Source organism: Gigantopelta aegis, unplaced genomic scaffold (genome assembly GCF_016097555.1).
Source record: "Gigantopelta aegis isolate Gae_Host unplaced genomic scaffold, Gae_host_genome ctg4123_pilon_pilon, whole genome shotgun sequence".
In the NCBI taxonomy this organism is placed as follows: Eukaryota; Metazoa; Mollusca; class Gastropoda; order Neomphalida; family Peltospiridae; genus Gigantopelta; species Gigantopelta aegis.
In genome coordinates, this window is record NW_024533694.1 from 41,986 (window position 1) to 64,296 (window position 22,311).

Here is a 22,311-nt window from a genome sequence, read left to right on the forward strand (position 1 = left end):
AGTTATGGTAAAACAAGGCCTACAACTAAACTACTGCAGAGAAGGGCACAAATTAATCAAGGAGGTTCTGACAAAGGGTTTACCCCTATATGTCCTCCTAGATGTTATTCCAACAAGTTGGTTTAAGAGAGAGTCAAATATTATTAAGTTATCCTAAAGAGAAACTATGGACGTTTTGGGGAGACCATGGTAACAGCTACTATCAAACGATTACGAGGACCACCACGTGTTAAAATAATTACCACCGATAAGAATTCCTCTGGGCTAGGAGAAATTACAAGAACTTCTAGAGTAGGACGACCGACAACATCTAGACTACGACCACTTACTGCCAGAAATAGACCAGTGACAGCTAGTAGAAGAATGGTGGATTAACAGATGGTTTTCTCCCAAGAATCACTCAGTGGTCCTAAAAGAGATAGTTTATCTATTAAGGTCAGGATATCAAATATGTATTTAAGGAAGTATCATTTTTTATATATACAGGTTGAGGAAAACATTGGACTTACAATTGTACAATCATTTCCAGAAGAATATCTTGCAAAAAAATTGATCGTAAAGAGTTACTGGGACTGACATGTTTGAGTGTGTATGTTCTTTTGTTGGGGTAATGTTTGTAGAGGATGGGGAGTAGGAGAAACCACATTGAAAAACCACTGAACAAGATCATTTCACTCAACCTGTTGTATCAGATCCTTTACAAAATATCAACAAGGAGATGAAAGAAGAAGTCCTCATGTCACAAGAAGTCCAATCAAGAGACGGGGGTGTAAATTAGATGTCGGTCATTTTTAATTGGTGTTGAAAATCTCTCTGAGACAGCAAGCTCCAGAATTAACTCAAGGGTTATTGGACCTCTCACAAATAGTCAGTAGTTTCAACAAACCTGTATAGTTTTATACTTTGTTTACCATTATAGCTGTTGGTGTACGTGTAGATTTAAGTTCCTATCAGTCATTTGCAGATCTTGTTCTGTCGCTATGGAGATCAGTTCATTCAGGACGATGTCATAGTCATTATCCCTTCACACACATAGCAGATGAAGTAAGAGTAGCCCCTGGTATATTATATGATTAATTTGTTTTAGCTTGGTTTTGGTACAAGGTCTCCCTGTACATTTCTCCTATCTTTATCCTCATGATGTTCAACAGTTAAGTAATCCAATGAGTTTTATTTCATAGAAACATCAGTTGGTGTTGAAAGAAAGCATTAGGACGTTTTGGTACATGTTGCTACATTGATCCACTTAATACAAAAATGGATGACTCATGTCAACTAGAAGTGAGTACTTGAAATTGTCCTTAGGATAATAATTCATTTTCTATAATACATCAAATAATTTTTTAAATTTATTTTCTCATGTTAGTTTTTATGTGGGAAGGAGTTAGAGGAGAGAGTATTGATGGCTACTTCTCTATCAACCACATCTTCTAAAACATGATATTGTCAAAGCATTTAGTAAAGAAATGATACAATTATTACAATTGTATCTACTAATCCTACAATATCACTTGCTACACTTGCCTCAAAAATACATCCACCATTTTTACATTCAAGAGGCAGAGAGAGAAGAAAATAACAATTTATTTATTTTATTATAATATTTATAATCAAAGGATCATAATACAATATTTATAATATCATTAAGTCTTTCTTTTAGCAGCCAATCGTTGTTTAGCTCCTAATATTTCAGTTTGTTTCTCTTCTGGTATACTACCAAACACAGCACTAGGTATTGTCTGACGTTCCAACTGAACCTCTGTGAGCATAACAGCAGATAAATGTTATCATAATATATGTGTTCTACCTTCAATATCACCACTCTCCTCTTCATCATCAATGTTATATTAATTTCATCAGATTAGCTGATGTTCTAGCTACTCTTCCATTTCAGCAGTAGCCTCGTCACTCCTAAATAATACTTTAGATATTGCTTCATCATCATTAGAAAACTCACTTTAACAAAACTCATTGTCTTCATTCCTTTAGGTTGTTCTTTCTTACTTTCTTTGCTATCTTTCTTGCTTCCTCTTCTATAATCTCATTTCATCCATATTACCACTGGGCCACCACTCAATTGAGCATCTTTTGATAACATTTGAGCTGACCATAAAATTCACCTAAACAAAACAAAACAACAACAACAAGATAATAAACAAATAAACATTTGTTTACTTGAGTGTTATATTGAGCTTGTCACACTGCGTTTAATCCTCAACATTTCCCTAAATGTATCTTCGGTTGCCATGACGAACTTCAAATCTTGCCATTCTTTCCAATAACTTTTAGCAATCTACAATACACAGTATCAGTAATACTATATAACATGATACTACTTAACTCTAGGATCACTAAATTGAGCAGCCATGACTATAAACAGCTCTAGCCGAATCTATCTATCTCCCTAGTTTTGTTTCTAATTGTGCATATTGCAGCACATATCTCTAAAAATATTATAAAATATATTATAATAATTAATTATAATTAATTTACCTTGCATGTTTAATCTGGTAAAACTTCAATAGCTTTCTCATATATTTTACGAGTTTGGACTAAACCAAATGCATCAGCTGCTCTCTGATATAAATACAAAACATCTAAAGAAAATAGGATAATAGTAGTGATCACATGACAGTCACATGACTCAACTTCGTATTGTTCCTCTGGTAAACTGCTGCAGTTGCTCTAACTCATAGATGGTCATACATGTCGACCTAACCCATGATCTTCTTCCAACTTGGCATATAATAGATACAAGTCTGTCATTATCAAGTATTAATATAATAATATATTATATTATTATTGTCTGACTTTTTGCATATTTTGATGGACAGCCATTGAGAGCTTGCTCAAATAATCTCTAGCTCTTTCTAATTTTGTGCCCCTATGATTACAAATTAATGGATTTATTAAAATGATTATTAACTTACATATCTTTGAATCAATTTAGTCAAGTAAGTGTTCCATAAGTCAAACACATGAGGCCATCGAAAAGAAGCAATACCACGTTCATATGCCTATAATAATTGAGTTAACACATGCCCTCCTACTTTCCTGATAACACTGACTTTTAAAACTTTCTCAAAATATTTGTTCTCTTCAAGAAATGATGCAAAATTAATAATACTTTGTGGAGTAGCAATTTTGAGGTCAATTATTCTGTTATAAACTGCTTGGTTGTCTGCCAAATAAAAGTAATTTAATAACACAATTAACAACAGGGGCATACCTCAAATGTCCCCAGACTTTCTTCCAAGTCAGCATACATTGACCACACCTTAAGTGACTTGTATAACCGGTTTTTGTACTGGTTCAGTCTACAAGATAAACAGGTTATTATTATAGCTCAATACAACATTAGTAGATGACATACTCTGTCATGATAAGCAGCTCTTTAGCAGGTACAGCAGTAGCTCTTTGCCATTAACTGAAGAGCTCGATCATAATTCCTGTATAATAAGGGATATTAACATGTATTAGTATCATTGACTGACTCATGTCGTAGTTTCTAACTCAGCATATTCACACCAAATATTTGCTAAATCTTCAACAGTTTTGAATCTAACTTTAGTTGACTTGTCAAATATTACACGAGCCTATAAAGACAGTCAATATAAACTACACATTATAATTTAGTATTTACTTCAGGAGTTGATCATTGTCTTCATAAAATCTTGCAAAGGCTATCCAGAGAGTGTGTGGTTTACCAATAGCTTGTTCATATCAACTGTTTGTACGGCTTCAGTATATGTATTAATAATCTAGTAATTAAAATTATAATTAACAGGGCTAGATCTAACAGGGATAACATTACCTCATGAGGTTTGCCCTCAAACAGAGTTACTCTTTTATGCCATTCATGTACATTGTGTGATTTTGTCTTAACAATACACTGTTTAATAAAACTGGACGAATATCCATGAGGTACTCAAATCGAGCAATCTCAATTCTAACTCAATGTCATCTATAAAATAAATTTACCACTATTTTCTTCATTAGGTAATTAATTAAAGGACCTTCCCTCAAGAGACCTTTCTCTGATGTAGCCTCCATTTTAGCTTGAATCAATTGATTCCTCAAATTGAGAGTAAGCATCAAACACTTGAGTAAAAGTCGCGTACAGTAATAACAGAATGAATGGCCTCCTCATATATATCTCTTGCCTATTTATAATATTATAGTAATAATAGTAATAATTGCTAGTGGCTTACTCGTTCAAATTGTGCACCTCTAATGTGATAGTCTGCTAATGAACACCACACTGACCTACCATATTGGTTCAGTAAACCGATGAATACCCCACGAATGATTGGTTCAACTTTAAGACTAGTCACCTGATATATTTATGAGAGACACATACTGTAATGATAGATAATGTAAGTGACGTACTTTATCTGGATTCTTTGAGATGGTTTCACATAACTCACGCCAAAGTTGAAATTTGACTTGCCTTTCTTTTGAAACAAACTTTCCTAAAATACCTCATACATTTAAATAGCCACACCCATTAATTAAGACCTACCCGATTCACAATCTCTGCTAACTTAATAGCAGCTTCATCAAGTCGATCAATTGAAATTAAATACTCAATATAATCTTCTGTGTTTCTCAGACAAAGCTACATGTTAATTAACTAATAGTTAATTAATTATGACCACACCCACTTTAATATAACGTCTGTATACTCCTGACTGTAGTTTCTGGAATGTCATGAAGATGTACAAATTTGATATATAGAGGCCACACCCTTCATGTTGAGTGAGTGGGAGTGATTGGAGGGCACGATCAAAGGTACGACGAGTATGAGTAATTTTAAATTGGTCCATTAAAATTGACAATAATCTAACCAAATGCGCGGCATCTTTTGTGATAGACAGACAATTATAGACTAATAAATGATGACATACCTTGTGTAAAAAGACTAATGCTCTTTCAAATGCATTATTAACCTCTTCAAAACAGGGTCAGTGATACATCTGTTACCATGACAACAAGTACTTCATTACTACACCCACACATAATTATACCTTCCACGAACTTGTTTTCTTCGACACTTCAGATAATTATACCACAATTTGTAACTATAACTAAACTTCATTCTCATACCATCTAGTTAGACTGAGACCCCTACCTGCCAGGTAGTTCTTTCAAAGCTCGTTCATACAATAAATTAATAGCAGCAGACGATGTACTCGTTAATTGTTTATGATCAATATATCTTATCCAACATTTAACTTGATAAGGATGACGTAATATCTCCTCCTCATAAGGGATATCAGTATCTTCCTATAAAGATGAATAATATCATGTGTGGTGTAACGTACATGTTAACTTACAAATGATATTGTCTTTGGATGCTGTAGCTAGTAATTCTTTCTCTGGCATCTTAACTACACCTCATGGACACTTAGTATACTATAATATCCAAAAATATACTGATAAGTCTTGGACCTATAGTATACTATAAATATCCAAAAGTATACTGGAAAATGAAGTACCTTCATCGTAGACATGGTCGTAACATACGTCTCCTTGAGAAGGAACAGTAGCACATCGAGTGAAGAGTTGGGATAATGGTTATTGTGTTCACTGAACAAGCAATTGTTATTGGAAACTTGTTTCAAGTGAAACTGATTGAGGAAAATACTGATTTACACAAAAATACTAGTTGGTTTTCTTGGTGGATCAATAGTGAGTCATAAATGTAATATCATTATTACTAACATTGTTTTATTTACTATATACTATTATGATATATTGTTTGTTGTAATTGTAGAGGATTGGTATGACTCCTCAATGTCCTGATAATATTGTTAAAAATACCATCAGATGCACACAAATTTTATTCCAGTCCACATCTATGGATCCTATCATATGATACAGATTCATAATGCGGGTCTGAGATACAACTAACTTTAATCTTAGATGGGATTTAGGAGAAGAATGATTATTTTTGTATGGTGAAAACTTTTAAACATAAGTACTATCAACATCATGATAATATCTATCACTATTAACAGACCTTTCTGCTTATAGGAGACCAATGTTTGAACAGACAGTTCAAAACTAGACAAAGAATTTGAAGAACAACAAAAAGAATACCCTCAACACAGTCAGGACATTCACCCTCAGTTCCACAAAAGAAATGAAGGACGACAAAGAGGACATCAAACTAACGACACAAGGAGACAAATGGTACAAGAACCCTCTATTGAACATCTACAAGCTCACCAACAGTTACTTACGGATTACCAACAATTACACAAAGGAATATTGTCAGTTGCAAAGGAGTCATCAGAGACAAGAAGAAGAATACTACCAACAACAAAAGAAAACTGCAAGGATCATGATCAGCTACAGACACATACCAACAACAATTAGAAAAATATCTAATGAAAAAAATCACTACAGGAACATTAGAAACAAGTTCAAAAAGAACTTGTAACAAAACAGCAAAAGATTACAGTAATGGAGAAAGCTGGAGAGTGTAAGTCATAAAGAGGTCACTTTTACTAAAGAGAAGTTAGGTAAAGGAGCTTATGGTGCTATTAAAGTTTGGTATATTTAGAGAACAGAGAGTAGCCTATAAAAGAAATGCATGAACTCATTTTTGCAATGTGTGTTTTTATTACTATTCTTTTTAATAAAACAACATATCATTAAAGAAAGATCACTGATATCCAGGCTTGTATACTTAACTTCAAAGAGATAAAACAGAGTCTGAACTACCAAGTCAGATAGCTTGTCTAAAACAGTTGAGAATATGAAACTAAAAAGACAAGGTGACTTCAACTTATGAAAAATGAGTCATAAAGACATCATTTTTACTAAAGAGAAGTTTAGGTAATTTAAAGGAGCTTGGGGTGCTATTAAAGTTGGTATATTTAGAGAACAGAGAGTAGCTGTAAAACAAATGCATGAAATCATTATTAAAGAAACAATCCTGTCAGCAAAAAAATATCCTAGGAATAATAAACTTACCGCTAATTTCTATCCTAAGATAAGATAAATTTTATCCTATTATTTTAACAAGATCAATTACAATTATAAAATTATCTTGAGAAAATTTACATTAGGATAAAAAATTTAGCACTAAGTTATTATGTTCTAGGATAATTTTTTGTCGGTAGGATAAAAATTTCTATACACTTGACTTACGATAAAAAATTGCTTGAGAAATTTTATCACATGGAATAAAATAATAGCAAATAATTTTATCCTAGGGCAGTTTTTCAGTAGGACACAAAACTGCCATGACAGATCCTGACTTATATATTGCTAAATTGATTATGTCGCAAGTAAACAAGGACAATTGTCAATACGTAAAGGAGATCAGTTAAAAGAAACTCGTAGGTAGTGACACAGGTTTGATTGGGTAGAAGTACTAACAGAAATGGCGGATACTGGGATGGTACCTGCATCCTATATGTCAACTAGATAGTCTTGAGAAACACTCATGGGTTTTTCGGTAATATCACTCGAGCTGAAGCTGAAAACTTGTTTAGGATCTGGTATTAATGGTAGTTTCTTAATACGTGAAAGTGAAAGCAAGCCAGGTCAATTTTCTATATATCATTGCATTATGATGGAGTGTGTATCCCCTGCCGTATCACTCAGACCCAGTGACCAATCAGTATTACAATCACTATGAAATCAAAGTTTAATACAACTAGCCAGAGTTAGTAAAACATCACTCAAAGAGTCCAGATGGTTTGGCAACCACCACTTCGTTACTCCGTCCCTGCACCTAATTTCACGTGAAACCTCCTGTCTATGGTGTTTCACCTGTGGGGGGGGGTGCCTTTGATGAAGGGAATTTGATCGGTCTAACTTAGAAATAGGTCAAAAGTAAGAGAGGGACAACATCATAAAGTCTATAAAGCTATATATCAAAGTTGTGGATGTTATTGGGGCTGTAAAGACATTTAGTGTAAGTGCAGTTATACAGTGTTTGTTTACTCTTTTAAATGCTTACTATACTTACCACCTACTTAGCAGATCAAAGTACAGAAACACCTACTTATGCTTTAAAACACATACTTAAGTAGCAAATAGAATTAAATTAATAGTAGACAAATACATACAAATTATTTTTTTAGTAGGCAAACTGGAGTAGGCATAAACAGAGTAGGGGAGTCAGGCCATTTACTGTCAACAACACTCTTAAGAATGTTTTCACATTCTATGTTTAATTGTAGGATATGTAATGGAATACCTTAAGCTTATATGGTTCAACATACTAGCAAGTAATATGTATATTATTTTGTCTGTAGGAGGAGACCACTGATGCAAAGGAATTTTTAAAAGAGGCTAAGTTTACGAAACATGTCAGACATCCAAATTTTGTCCAACTTTTTGGGGTCTGTACACGGGAACTTCCCTTCTTTATTAATTACAGAGTATATGCCAAAAGGTAACCTCTTGGACTATCTCAGAGGACCAGAAGGAAAGGATTTAGAAGCTGTGACATTAGTATTATATGGCACAGCAAGTAGCCTCGCAATGGCATATTTGGAAAAATGAACATGATACAGTAGGTAATTATATGTGTGAAGTATGTGACAGAGGTGTAATATCTGTTTCCTCTTATACAGAGATCTAGCTGCTCGTAATTGTTTAGTTGGTGAACAATATCTTGTTAAAGTGGCTAATTTCGTCTCAGTCGATTGATGGAGAGTGATATTTATAATGCTCGTGAGGGAGCTAAGTTCCCCATCCAGTGGATAGCCCTAAGCATTAGCTTATGGGAAATTTTCAATTAAATCAGATGTTTGGGGTAAGTATTATAGTATTGTAATTATAATTATTATATTCAAAAATGTCCTCATGCATTTTATAGCATTTGGTGTTCTCTTAGGGAGCTAGCAACATATGGTATGTCACCCTATCCAGGTACTAAGTTAACACAGGTTTATGAACTGTTAGAGTCAGGATATAGAATGCAATGCCCTGAAGGTTGTCCACCAGGCATATATGAAACTGATGAAAACCTGTATGAGACACAACATACAATAACTAGATGTGGTGTTTTGTTTTTAGGTTGGGAATGGAAACCAACTGATCGACCAAGTTTTGCTGAGGTATCTAGCAAACTAAATTCGCTATATCTGACATCAATGAAAGTATGTTTGAATATGTATTTAGATTGTTTTAAAGGTCATACTAGATATGTAGGTTATTGTTATATGGAATTGATATATTAGAACAAATCATTATTCTTGTATGGACTTTTTGACATATGGTATTTTTCATTTTATTATTGTTAGGTCCTGAGCCCTCTTCAGTAAAAGTACACAAGAACTCTCCCCCTAATTTTGTTATATACAACATCAACATTATCCTCAGTTACAACATGCTTACCAACAACTACAGAAGACTACTTACAGTTACAAATGACCTGAGGTATAAAAGAACAGAAGGAAGCACATGTTGTTTCCAAAAAACTCACCAACAACAGCAACAAGAGTTTCTCCTCAACTACAAGACAACTACCAATGGGAACATCATCAGCTACAGAAGAAATTAGAACAAGTTTCAAAAAGAACTTGTAACCAAACAGGAAGAATGTGATCTTCTTCAACAAAAGATCAGAACAATGGAAGAAAGCTGGAGAGTAAGTCATAAAGAATATCATTTTACTAAAGAGAAGTTAGGTAAAGGAGCTTGGGGTGCTATTAAAGTTGGTATATTTAGAGAACAGAGAGTAGCTATAAAAGAAATGCATGAACTCATTATTAGCGAAACAAACTAGAGTTATTACATCGTGAGATCAATACAATGGCTCAGTTACGTCATCCTAATCTCCTCCATTTTATTGGTGCTGTATTAGATGATCCATCTGGTAATCCTATGATTATTACTGAGATTATGGATATCTCATTACGTATGCTTATGAGACCAAACAACTCAACCCCTGATCCAACCTGTGAGCATGTCTGTTGACTATAATGCGTGATGTAGCAATAGGTCTAAACTACTTACATTGTCTACCTGATCCTATTATACATCGTGATGTGAGTAGTGCCAATGTCCTCCTAGAATCTAAAGGTCCTCATAAATGGAAGACCTAAGATTTCTGACTTTGGTTCGTGCTAATAAAGCCCCCCTCATCGAGCAATAACATGTGCAACTGGGTTCTTTCATATATAGTGCTCCTAATCTTTAAAGTACTAAAATATGCTCAGAACAACTAAAATGGATATCTATGGCATGGTGTTCTTCTCTGTGAAATGATGACTTGTTGTTTTCCAAACCCTTCTGTTTTTCCCAAGATATGCTTCAACAAGTTTGTTCAAGATCTGCACTCTTTATTATTTAATACGTTCTTGGATTAAAGAAGAATCCTAGTATCGTCCAATAATGAAAGAAGTAATTGAACATCTTGATAATCATATCAACCTACATCTAAAGTACTGTATTAACTATTGTAGTAATAATAGAGTGTGTAATAGTGTTTGGAATATTTTATACTAATATGTACTAGTTTTATTATATGATTTTTATATTACTTTTTAGTGTTTTTTACAATGTGTGTTTTTATTACTATTCTTTTTATAAAACAACATCATTAAAGAAAGATCACTGATATCCAGGCTTGCTACTTAACTTCAAAGAGATAAACTAGAGTCTGAACTACAAGTCAGATAGCTTGTCTTAACAGTTGAGAATATGAAACTAAAAAGACAAGGTGACTTCACCTTAAAAAATGAGTCTAAAGAGATATTTTACTAAAGAGTTTTAGGTAAAAGAGCTTTTGGTGGTATTAGAATGGTATATTTAGAGAACAAGAGTGGCTTTAAACAAATGCATGAACTCATTATTAATGAAAACAACTCTAAATTTGGTGGTTTAAAATAGATATTTGTTGATTTGAATAAACAGGTACATAACAAGTGATAATTTAGTAGTAAATGGTATAGCTGGTCCTCAACAGGTATGTCCTGCTCATTACTCAAGAGTTGTTTCATCAAAAGGAGTTCATGCATTTGTTTTATAGCTACTCTCTGTGTTCTCTAAATATACCAACTTTATAGCAACACAAGCTTCTTTACCTAACTTCTCTTTAGATATAAAATGATCTCTTTATGACTTTACTCTCCAGCTTTCTTCCATTGTCCTGATCTTTTGCTGAAGAAGGTCCACATTTTTTTTGTTTTGTTACGAGTTCTTTTGAACTGTTTCCTCAGATATGATGTATAAACACATCATATCTGAGGAGATTTACCTTTATTTGAGGAACAGATTCTCAGGTTAACGTGAATTAAGCTAATAGCAACTCTTGCTTTACATTGTATGGCCTGCCACCATCTATGGTGGGGTACTATCCTGTTTTCATCTACTAACATGCATGCTTTTCCCAATTGATTAAATAAGTTGTGATTTGATTGATTAATCATAAGTAATCTTTTGATAGTTAATTTGATCTAATAATTGATGATAACTTATTTAATTGTTAGACCAATTGGCATAGCATGCATGTTATAGTAGACCAAATAAGAGTAGAGAAACAGGTATAAATCTATGGTTATCTTTATAAGTAGTAAATTCCAAGCTTGCCAATGGAGTGTATCTCTTAATTTTTCAATAGTTAGTTGAATACTTCAAGTCTTGTATTTAGTCCATGCTGACCCCAGCGATTTTCCTCACACCTGATATATAGAAGATGGCGTTTTTTGAAAACCTCACCGATGTAGACAGTGATCCTGATTTTAATATTGCTAAACATGACTACATCACAAGTCACAAGGGCAATTGTCAATACGTAAACAGAGATCAGTTAAAGAAAACTTGTAGCGATGGACACAGGTGATTGGGTAGAAGGTACTAACAGAAATGGTGATAATGGATGGTACCTGCATCCTATATTGTCAAACTAGATAGTCTTGAGAAACACTCATGGTTTTTTGGCAATATCACTCGGAGCTGAAGCTGAACTTTGTTTAGGATCTGGTTATAATGGTAGTTTTCTTAATACGTGAAAGTTGAAAACAACCCAGGTCAATTTTCAGTATCATTGCATTGTTGATGGACAAGTAATCCCTATCGTATTCTCTCAGACCCAGTGACCAATCAATATTACATCTATCCAGGATCAAAGTTTGATACACTAGCAGAGTTAGTTAAAAACATCACTCGAAGAGTCCAGATGGTATGAGAACTACACTTCGTTATCATCCACCTAATTCACGTAAACCTCCTGTTTATGTGCACGTCACATGACTTTGATGAATGGGGATTTGATCAGTCTAACTTAGAAATGGGCCAAAAAGTTAGGAGGGGACTAATATGGTGAAGTCTATAAAGCTGTTTTATCAAAGGTCGTGGTGTTACTGTGGCTGTAAAAAGACATTTAGAGTAAGTGGTCAACTCTCTTAAGAGAGTTTTTCACACCCTATGTTTACATGTAGTACATGTAGTGGACTACCTTATATGGTCAACATACTAGCAATTAATATGTATATTAATTTGTCCTGTAGGAGGAACCACTGAGTGCAAAGGAATTCTTAAAAGAAGCTAATGTTATGAAACGTGTCAGACATCCAAATTTGGTCCAACTCCTCGGGTCTGTACACGGGAACTTCCTCCCTTCTTTATAATTACATAGTATATGCCAAAAGGTAACCTCTTAACTATCTCAGAGGACCAGAAGGAAAAGATTTAGAAGCTGTGACATTAGTATATATGGCACAGCAAGTAGCCTCTGCAATGGCATATTTTGGAACAGATAAACATGATACATAGGTAAGTGTGAAATATGTGGATAGAAGTGTTATATTTGTTTCTCATTATAACAGAGATCTAGTTGCTCGTAATTGTTTAGTTGGTGCAACATTATCTTGTGAAAGTGGCTGGTTTTGTCTCAGTCTATTCATGGAGAGTGATGTTTATATTACTCGTGAAAGAGCCTAAGTGCCCATTAGTGGACAGAGCCCCTGAAGCATTAACTTATAACAAATTTTTCAATTAAATCAGATTTGTTTGGGGTATGTAATTATAGTATTGTTTAAAATTGTTCTCATACTTTGTTTCTAGCATTTGGTGTTCTCTTATGGGAGCTAGCCACATATGGTATGTCACCCTATCCCAGTATTGAGTTACGCACAGGTTTATAAACTGTTAGAGTCAGGATATAGAATGTTATCACCTAAGGTGTGCCACCAGCCTATATGAACTAATGAAAAATGTATGTACACAATTTACAATAACTTATGTAATGTTTTGTTGTTAGGTTGGGAAGTGGAAACCAGATGATCGACCAAGTTTTGCTGATGTTCTAGCAAACTAAACTCTATATCGACATCAATGAAAGTATGTTCTATTCACATACTATTTAGAATATTATTATTTTAAACCCCTTTATAGCTGTTGAAGCCACATTAAGAGGAGAAAGTCTACCTCGTGTGGACAGCATTTTCAGTAGAAAACTCCTTCAGCTTTCTCACATACCATTGTCACAAACCACCCCTCGACCTCCTCAAATAATGGAGGTACACCTCGTTCTCTTTCTATTCAAGCAGGAAATAAAAATCCTTCAGATCTACCATCACGGTCAAATAGAGGCACTTCCTCCACCTCCTATGAGCAAAGTACAATCAGAAGACCAGCCACCAGCAGTGTCACGCCCACCACCTCCAAGACAACCACCTAAACAGAGTGACTCCAATCCCAGTAGAGGTGAAGGACCACCGTAGCATCTTTTACTCCTTCAGATATTCCACCTATCCAAGTCGTCCAACAGCTGGTTCAACAAGTTCGTCAGATATTCCACCTATCCCAAGTCGTCCAAAATCTGGATTCAACAAGTTCTAAACAGTTAAGGCACCTAAATCCCCTTCTAGTCCTAAACCTCCCGTTCCCAAGAAAGACATTAATTTAAATAAGTCTACAAAACCATTAGAAGAATTATCACTTACTGATGTTCCACCTATCCCAACTCATCCAATAACTGGTTCACAAGTATTATAGGTTGGGAATGGAAACCAAGATGATCGACCAAGTTTTTGCTGATGTATCTAGCAAACTAAATTCTATATCTGACATCAATGAAAGTATGTTTGAACATGTATTAAATTGTTTAGTCATACTAGATATGTAGGTTATTGTTATATGGAAGTGATATATTAGAACAAATCATTATTCTTGTATGTACTTTTGACATATTATTTTCATTTTATTATTGTTAGGTCCTGAGCCTTCTACAGTAAAAATACCACAAGAACTCTCCCCTAAGTTTGTTGATAATACAGCGTCAACATTATCCTCAGTTACAACAAGCTTACCAACAACTACAAGAAAGACTACTTACAGTTACAAATGAAATATAAGGAACAGGAAGGAGAGCACATGTTGCTTGCAAAAAACTCACCAACAACAGCAAACAAGAGCTTTCTCTCAACTACAAGACAACTACCAATGGAACATCATCAACTACAAGAGAAATTAGAAACAAGTTCAAAAGAACTTGTCAACAAAACAGGAAGAATGTGATCTTCTTCAACAAAAGATCAGAACAATGGAAGAAAGCTGGAGAGTAAGTCATAAAGAGATCAATGTTTTACTAAAGAGAAGTTAGGTAAAGGAGCTTTATGGTGCTATTAAAGTTGGTATATTTAGAGACAGAGAAGTAGCTATAAAAGAAATGCATGAACTCATTATTAGCGAAACAACTCTAGAGTTATTACATCGTGAGATCAAATACAATGGCTCAGTTACGTCATCCTAATCTCCTCCAGCTTTATTGGTGCTGTATAGATGAGCCATCTGGTAATCCTATGATTATTACTGAGATTATGATATCTCATTACGTAATGCTTATGAGACCAAACAACTCACCCCTGATCCATCTTGTGAGCCCGTCATGTTGACTATAATACGGATGTAGCAGTAGGTCTAACTCTACTTACATTGTCTACCTGATCCTATTATACATCGTGATGTGAGTAGTGCCAATGTCCTACTATGAATCTAAAGGTCCTCAAAATGGAAGACTAAGATCTCTGACTTTGGTTCTGCTAATAAGCTCGTCAAGATTACTGGGGTGCAGGTGCTCTTTTATATATGATCCTGAATCTGTACCAAGTCTACATAGAATCCAAAAGTTACTAACAACTAAAATGGATGTCTATAGTTATGGTGTTCTTCTCTGTGAAGTTATGGACTTGTCGTCTTCCAGACCCTTCTGTTTTCCAAGATATGCTTTCAACAAATTTGTTCAAGATCTTCTACCTCTTCATGATTTAATACGTTCTTGTATTAAAGAAGATCCTAGTAGTCGTCCAATAATGAACAAGTAATTGAACGTCTCAATAGTTACATCAACTACATCTAAAGTAATGTATTAACTATTTGTAGTAGAATAGAGTGTGTAATAGTGTTTTGGAATATTTTAATAGGAGGGAGGCTATATGTACTAGTTTATTATATGATATTTTTATAGTTACTTTTAGTGTTTTTGCATGTGGTTTTTTATTACTATTCTCTTCAAAGAGATATATTATAGTCTATAAAACAATAGCATTATTAATGAAACAACTCAAGAGTTATTACATTAGAAGACTCAAGGTCCTCGGACTTTGGTTCTGCTAATAAAACTTGTCAAGCAATAACATATGCAGCTGGTGCTTTCGTATATAGTGCTCCTGAGTCTTTTAGAAGTACTAAATATGCTCAGACTACTAAAATGGATGTCTATAGCCTATGGTGTTCTTTTCTGCGAAGTGATGAGACTTGTCGGTTTTCTAGACCCTTCCACTTTCCAAGCGAGATGCTTTGTTCATTCAAGATTTCCACATCTTTATGATTGTATTCTTTGTACCGAGGAAGAACCCAGTTAATTGCCTAAATAATGAAACAACTAGATTGACTGTATTTGATATGAGATAAGTAACAAAATAAATAGTGTACTTACTACTACTAGTCATAAAAAACACTTCTATAGGGTTAAATATTATATTATCATGTCCTGCCTTTAGAAATCTATTCCAATCATTCTGTACTACTACTAGTCTGAGTATCAGGATAATTTTTAACTAGAGGTGATAGCGTTCATTATTAATTAAAAAACGTTATATTTTATTATATTAGGTTCTCATTTTAATAGTTTTCTCATATGTACTCATACTTGTGGAGAACTTCGGACAATCATGTGGTAGTCACGTGACTTTATGTTGGGTGGGTCTTAAGACCTCGGTGGAATCAACCATAGCATTGTATAAATATTATATATATATATATATATAGCCTGTGTAGGATCAGTGGGTGTGGTTTTCCTTCCATTAAAAGATGCAACAGGTACAACCCAAATTGTTAGCGATAATGAGGTGGGGTGGTTCACTAATAATGAGTTAATTATCAGGAGTTACTGTCTAGGAACATAAAGAAATATTAAAATCATTACAAGTAGAATCTGTAGTACTATTTTAATGGACTTGTATCACAAAGACCTGAAAATAATATTAATAAAGTAATTACTCCACCCCTTTTAATTAATTAGTTATGTAAATTTATTAGGACATGTCTACAGGTGATATTGAGGTCCAGTTACATTCATTGACTGTACTTAATGAAGCTGATAATAAAATTACCTTTTTTGCCACTCAGTAAAGCCTATGAAGAGGTTGGTAACCATATCACAAGAGGAGCTACATATTTTTATCTTTTAGACACAATTAATGAAGAGTTAAAATTACGTGAGAGATACTTGGAAATACGTCGTCCACAGTACAACATAATCTTAGACTACGATTCACTTGTTAGTAAAATAGTCCGTCAATTCTTACAAGAACATGGTATACATAATATAATATAAATATCGTACTATATATTTGATATGGTAGGGTTTGTTGTGAAGTAGAGACACCAACTTTATTTAAACCAAACTCCAGAGGTAATATGTTTAATTATAATTAATTAGTACTTAATGGATAGGGAGCACGTGAGTTTATAGTACCTACAAGAGAACATGGACAGTTGTACTCATTAACTCAGAGCCCACAACAAGTATATAAAAACCAGTTATTAAAGCCAGTTATTATAACTGGGTTTTATTAGTTTTAAACAGTTATTATGGCTGGTGAATAACGTAAATTGACAGGTATTTCCAGTTTTCTCGTTGCTTATAGAGACCGAAGAGATCAACGTAGCTGACAGACAACCAGAATTCACACAGGTATTTAATAAAGTGGGTGTGGCTGTATATTTCTCTAGATTGATTTGAAATGTCATTTGTAGATGAAGAAGGAGTAATAAAATTAACAGAATCATTAGTAACTGAAATATTTACTGAATTAAAAATATGTTCTTCTCAACTTTTTCTATCATGACTTATCGAGAAGCTATGGATACTGTAAGTGCTCTTTTAATAACCTAGTTAAAACTATTACCTTATATAGTATGCGGTACAGATAAACCAGATACACTTATAATATGCCAGTAAGTATTAGTACACTAATAGTATACTATTAGTATATCTTTGGATAGTTTAAATTACTTAGCTCACATGATCATCTCCAGTGACAACATGTTTGGTGGTTCTCTGCCCATTTTTTTTTACCTCATTGGAAGGTATGTATTGTTAATACATAATTAATTACAATTAATATAATAATTTAGGAGCTACCTAATCTATTAAAAGAGTAGAGATAAAAGAGTTAATGAGAGACACTAGCAGATCATCAACCACTAATTAAAGGACCATCCTATTCTGTCACTGTGGGAAACCCAGGTATTGAATATTAATATTATATATAATAATTAATATATTAATAGAATTATATCAACAAACAATTGCTCATTTGGTGAGGATTGTCATCTGAATATCCCTCATATAATGTCACAATTACTGGATCAATTGAGGACGAGATACCCATATTATCATGATTATTATGGTGATAATACTAAAGATGACATGGTTAGTATAACACAGTATATCTACTAGTATATTACAGTATATCTACTAGTATATTACAGTATATCTATTAGTATATTACAGTATATCTACTAGTATATTACGTATATCTATTAGTATATTACAGTATATCTACTAGTATATTACAGTATATCTATTAGTATATTACAGTATATCTATCAGTATATTACAGTATATCTACTAGTATATTACAGTATATTACACCCCATATATACTGAATATATATTACAGTATATCTATTAGTATATACATATTTATTCAGTATATCTACTAGTATATTACAGTATATCTATTAGTATATTACAGTATATTTATCAGTATATTTTGTTATCATATAGTTAACTGCATTAGGTCGTATCAGAACTGATATAGGCAATGTATTACAAAAGACTAGGAACTCCTCTCAACCGTACCACAGTATGAGTTTATATGGGATTAATGTTTTTCATTATTTGTGTGTTGAACAAGGTAATATATAATATTATATTGTTTATAGTAATTATTATAACAATATGTAATTAATATAATTAAAATCCACTCATCATCCATTTATACTGCACCTAAAAATGGACATAGAGAACTCTTTATATTCCACTAATTACCAAGAATTAATTCAAGTAAAAAATTATATATCTATTTGTCTTAAGACCTCTCTATCACAGATATCAGCTCAACATATATGATCGTGTAGTATATGGCTGGAATTAGGGGGGGGAGGATCTATCAGAGTCCATAACCCCAGCCCTTCAAGAACATATATTTAACTATTTTAAAGATAGACTCTGATAATTTTAGTCATTTATTAAAAGGATTACGTTCAGGTTGTCCCCCTCATGGTGGTATCAGCACTAGGTAAGTATATAATACATCAACTATTGACTATTGGTCCCTTTATAATACATAGATTTTTTTCTTTAATCGTTTAATGCTATAATTTGTGGGGCACAGAGTATACGTGAGGTCATTGGCCATTTCCAAAATCTTATTATGGTCCGAGATTTATTGGGTGGAGCACCTGCCACTTTGAGTTTCTGATAGTGTCTCTCGGTAGATGGTTTAACTTTTAACTAAGAAATAATAGTATCATGTGATCTCTGTACATTATCATGTGATTTTGTGATTTCTGTATTGACAATGAGTCTCTATGATAAATCATGTGAATTAACTATATCAAGTCACATGATGTAATGATAAGTCATGGTGATCTAAAACTCTTTTCCCAATCTTGTGAGATATAGGATTGGTACCTAATTCTAACATGAACTGATCAGTTGTATGAATGTGTTTGGTCAGTTGTGATTGATGAAGTGACTCCAACATTTACAGCAGCTGCAAGTGCTGGATCAACCTAATAACAAGATGTATTACACAGTACATTGAATATATAGTATAACCTGCTGTATATGTAGTATGTGCTAAATGTAGACATTTAGTAACTGAGACCCTATTGAAGGAATGTATACTAATAAATATGATCTATCAGTTACCCACTGTTCTGTGTTCTTTCCTTGTTGATATGGTGGATGATTTTACTGGTAGAACATATTATATTATCATTTTAATAGTGTTTTTGTGACTTCACAATCAGTTTGACGCCTGTTTTTTAGAAACAGAAAATCAGGTTTTGGATGTGGATGAGATAGATAGCGACGAGGAGAAAGTTTGTGGATGATTCTCGAGAGTCCATCAATGTTGCCATGGTAACATTACCGACTGAAAATGCTCATAAAATTAACTAACTATAATAGACATAATCTTTACCGTCTTAATGTATCGTATGACCTTGTAATTTTTGATATTGACGACTTTTTTCCATTAACTTTTCAGAAGCTTCATTATATTTTAATTTAGTAGAGTCTAACTTTTACGTATGTGCTATTAATAATGCAGTCAATATTGCCTACATACAATGTATGTATATACTTACAATCTATTTGAGATTTAACAGCTACAATAATAAAAGACATTACTTAGCATTAATTTTATGGAGTTTTATAATAACTTAATGAATAGCTCTGTTGTGTCGTGTAAGGAGTTGATCATAATAACTCTCCAATTGTTGAAGACGTTCTTTGCTTTAGTTGCACAAAATTCTTGATACATTCTTTCTTGATGAGAACTAGTGGAAGACATTACAATTAACTCTTATAATAATAACAAGACATTAACCTGATATGTCCAGAATGACAGAGCTCTTGATGTAATCTCAATTACAGTTTTCTGGTCTCTGTCCAGCTAATACCATCTACACAAAATATATATGATAGTGTTATTATAATGACATACGTGATTTATACCTTCTGATGGCTGGAGATCACACTGTACAATATCATATTTACCAGGTAGCTCTGTCTACACATGCAGACAAACAACACGTTTTATTAAACTCACGGTTACCATCTTCATCACAGAATACATCTACAATATTGTAATATAAGGACTATGATTGTACTACATTTTTATGTTAGTATTAAAAGATACGAGAACATGACGTTGCCCAAGCCAAAATTCTTTAATCTTTTACGACATTTTCTTGAAATTAACACACCAAAGTATCGGTCTGCTGCCATAGCCCTCCTCCTGCCGCGCAGCAGCATGCTTTTAAAGTATACGGAGTTTACAGACAATAATTACTTTTGTCCTGTTACATTTTCTATACACAATTATAGAATGATTCCGTATACTCCGTAAACTCAAAAATGAGTGCATTGATGCATAAATACAAAGACAGTCTTAAATATACTGGTCGCCCTTGGTTTTCGTTGATAGCTGATAAAGCTACAGATGTTCTGTTGCAATGAACAATTGAATTTATATCAATTAGGTGGGTAAGCGATGAATACGAAATAAATGAAGATTCCATTGCTTGTACCTGACAACCCAAATCAGAAACCTTATATAAGTAATCATAGACATTCTTATCCGGTGCAACCAGTTCCCATAGAGATGTGCTAGAGGACAAGCTTATGATGGTCAGCTAATATGCAAGGAGAAGAACAGGAGTTGGAGCTAGAATTCTTAGTGAAAACAATGTGCGTCCATTCCTGTTCATTGCTTAGCCCATTCTTTAAATTTGTGCCCTCCAGGAGTAGAGAAGCCCATAAATATCTTTGCGAAATGCTTTGGAATCTGTGAAATAATCTCAAATTTAATTCATTTCTCCCTAAGGACTCATCCAAACTAGCTAAAAAGGCAGACAACAAGAAGATGAGACTGTTGTGAAATTTAAAACCAATATGCGGAACCCGGTGCACCGACAGCTCGACTGGAGCCATTGAAGCCATACTGAAAGACTATTAGACTCCTTCTCGATGTAATGGATGAAATACATGTAACAAACACATGATGAATATGGTTAAGAGCAAATGGCTTGCTCCTTACTCCTTGAATTATTTGATACATTTTTTGGACTCATGGTGGGTTATATCTATTTGGAGCAGCTAAAAACGTATCTCTCACTCTGCCAAAGAAAGAATTTCATTACAAGATGCTTTGTGGCTGTTGAAACTGCAAAAAGCTTTTACAAACGAATGCGATCAGACGAATAATTTAGTCAATTTTATCAAAAAAGTGTAAACATTTGCTAAGAAACTAGATATTGGTGAGCCTATGTTACAAAGGCAAAGAGACGACCTCCAAGATATGAAGATGGATGTTCACCACATCATTCAATCTGTAGAAAGATTATTACCGCGACTATACTATGAAGCATGTGACTTCTTTTTTGGGTGAGTTGGAAAGACGATTTGAAAATCAACATGTTCCAGTGTGTAGTCTGCATGGAGCAGACACTAATTAAAGCTGCAAATAAGCAAGACTTTCAGGATGTTTATAGAACATTTTCAACAGTCTTGCTTTGGAGAGGATGTTATACATCTGATTTTACAAGACAATTGCCTCTTCTGTATGATGTTAATACCAGAAGGAAATTCCCTTCCATTAAGAAGTCCACTTCAGTACAAAATATTTGCATGCTAATACACAACAATGTTTACATATAAAGGGGATACTTCCAGCAGTACACAACTTCCTTCGTTTGTTCTTAACAAGTACCTATCTCTTCAATATCCCACATCTGAGAGATCATTTTCCACTCTTAAACTACTTGTGTTCTTCAATGACTCAAAGCCACTTAAACAATTGTTTAAGTTTTGCATATACACTAGAATTACACCTGTTAATCTTGACTTATGTTCAATAGCCAAGGAAAGTTCAATAAGAGAAATGATGGAACGAATGAACATTTTGGACACTTTTAAACTGTTTACTGATGTTTACTATTATTGTTCAAGATTAAAAAAAAAAGTTAACATATTTATTCCTTTTAATTTTAGTAGTAAAAATATCAGGTTTACAGTTCAACCCCCCCCCCCCCCCAAAAAAAA

At 33.7% G+C, this 22,311-nt stretch overlaps 2 pseudogenes; one reads left to right on the forward strand and one right to left on the reverse strand.

Moving 5' to 3' along the window:
* Positions 1–1,643: 1,643 nt before the first annotated feature.
* On the reverse strand, positions 1,644–5,513 carry LOC121392589 (annotated as a pseudogene).
* Positions 5,514–7,393: 1,880 nt separating this feature from the next.
* Positions 7,394–13,285, forward strand: LOC121392590 (annotated as a pseudogene).
* The last annotated feature ends 9,026 nt before the right edge of the window (positions 13,286–22,311 follow it).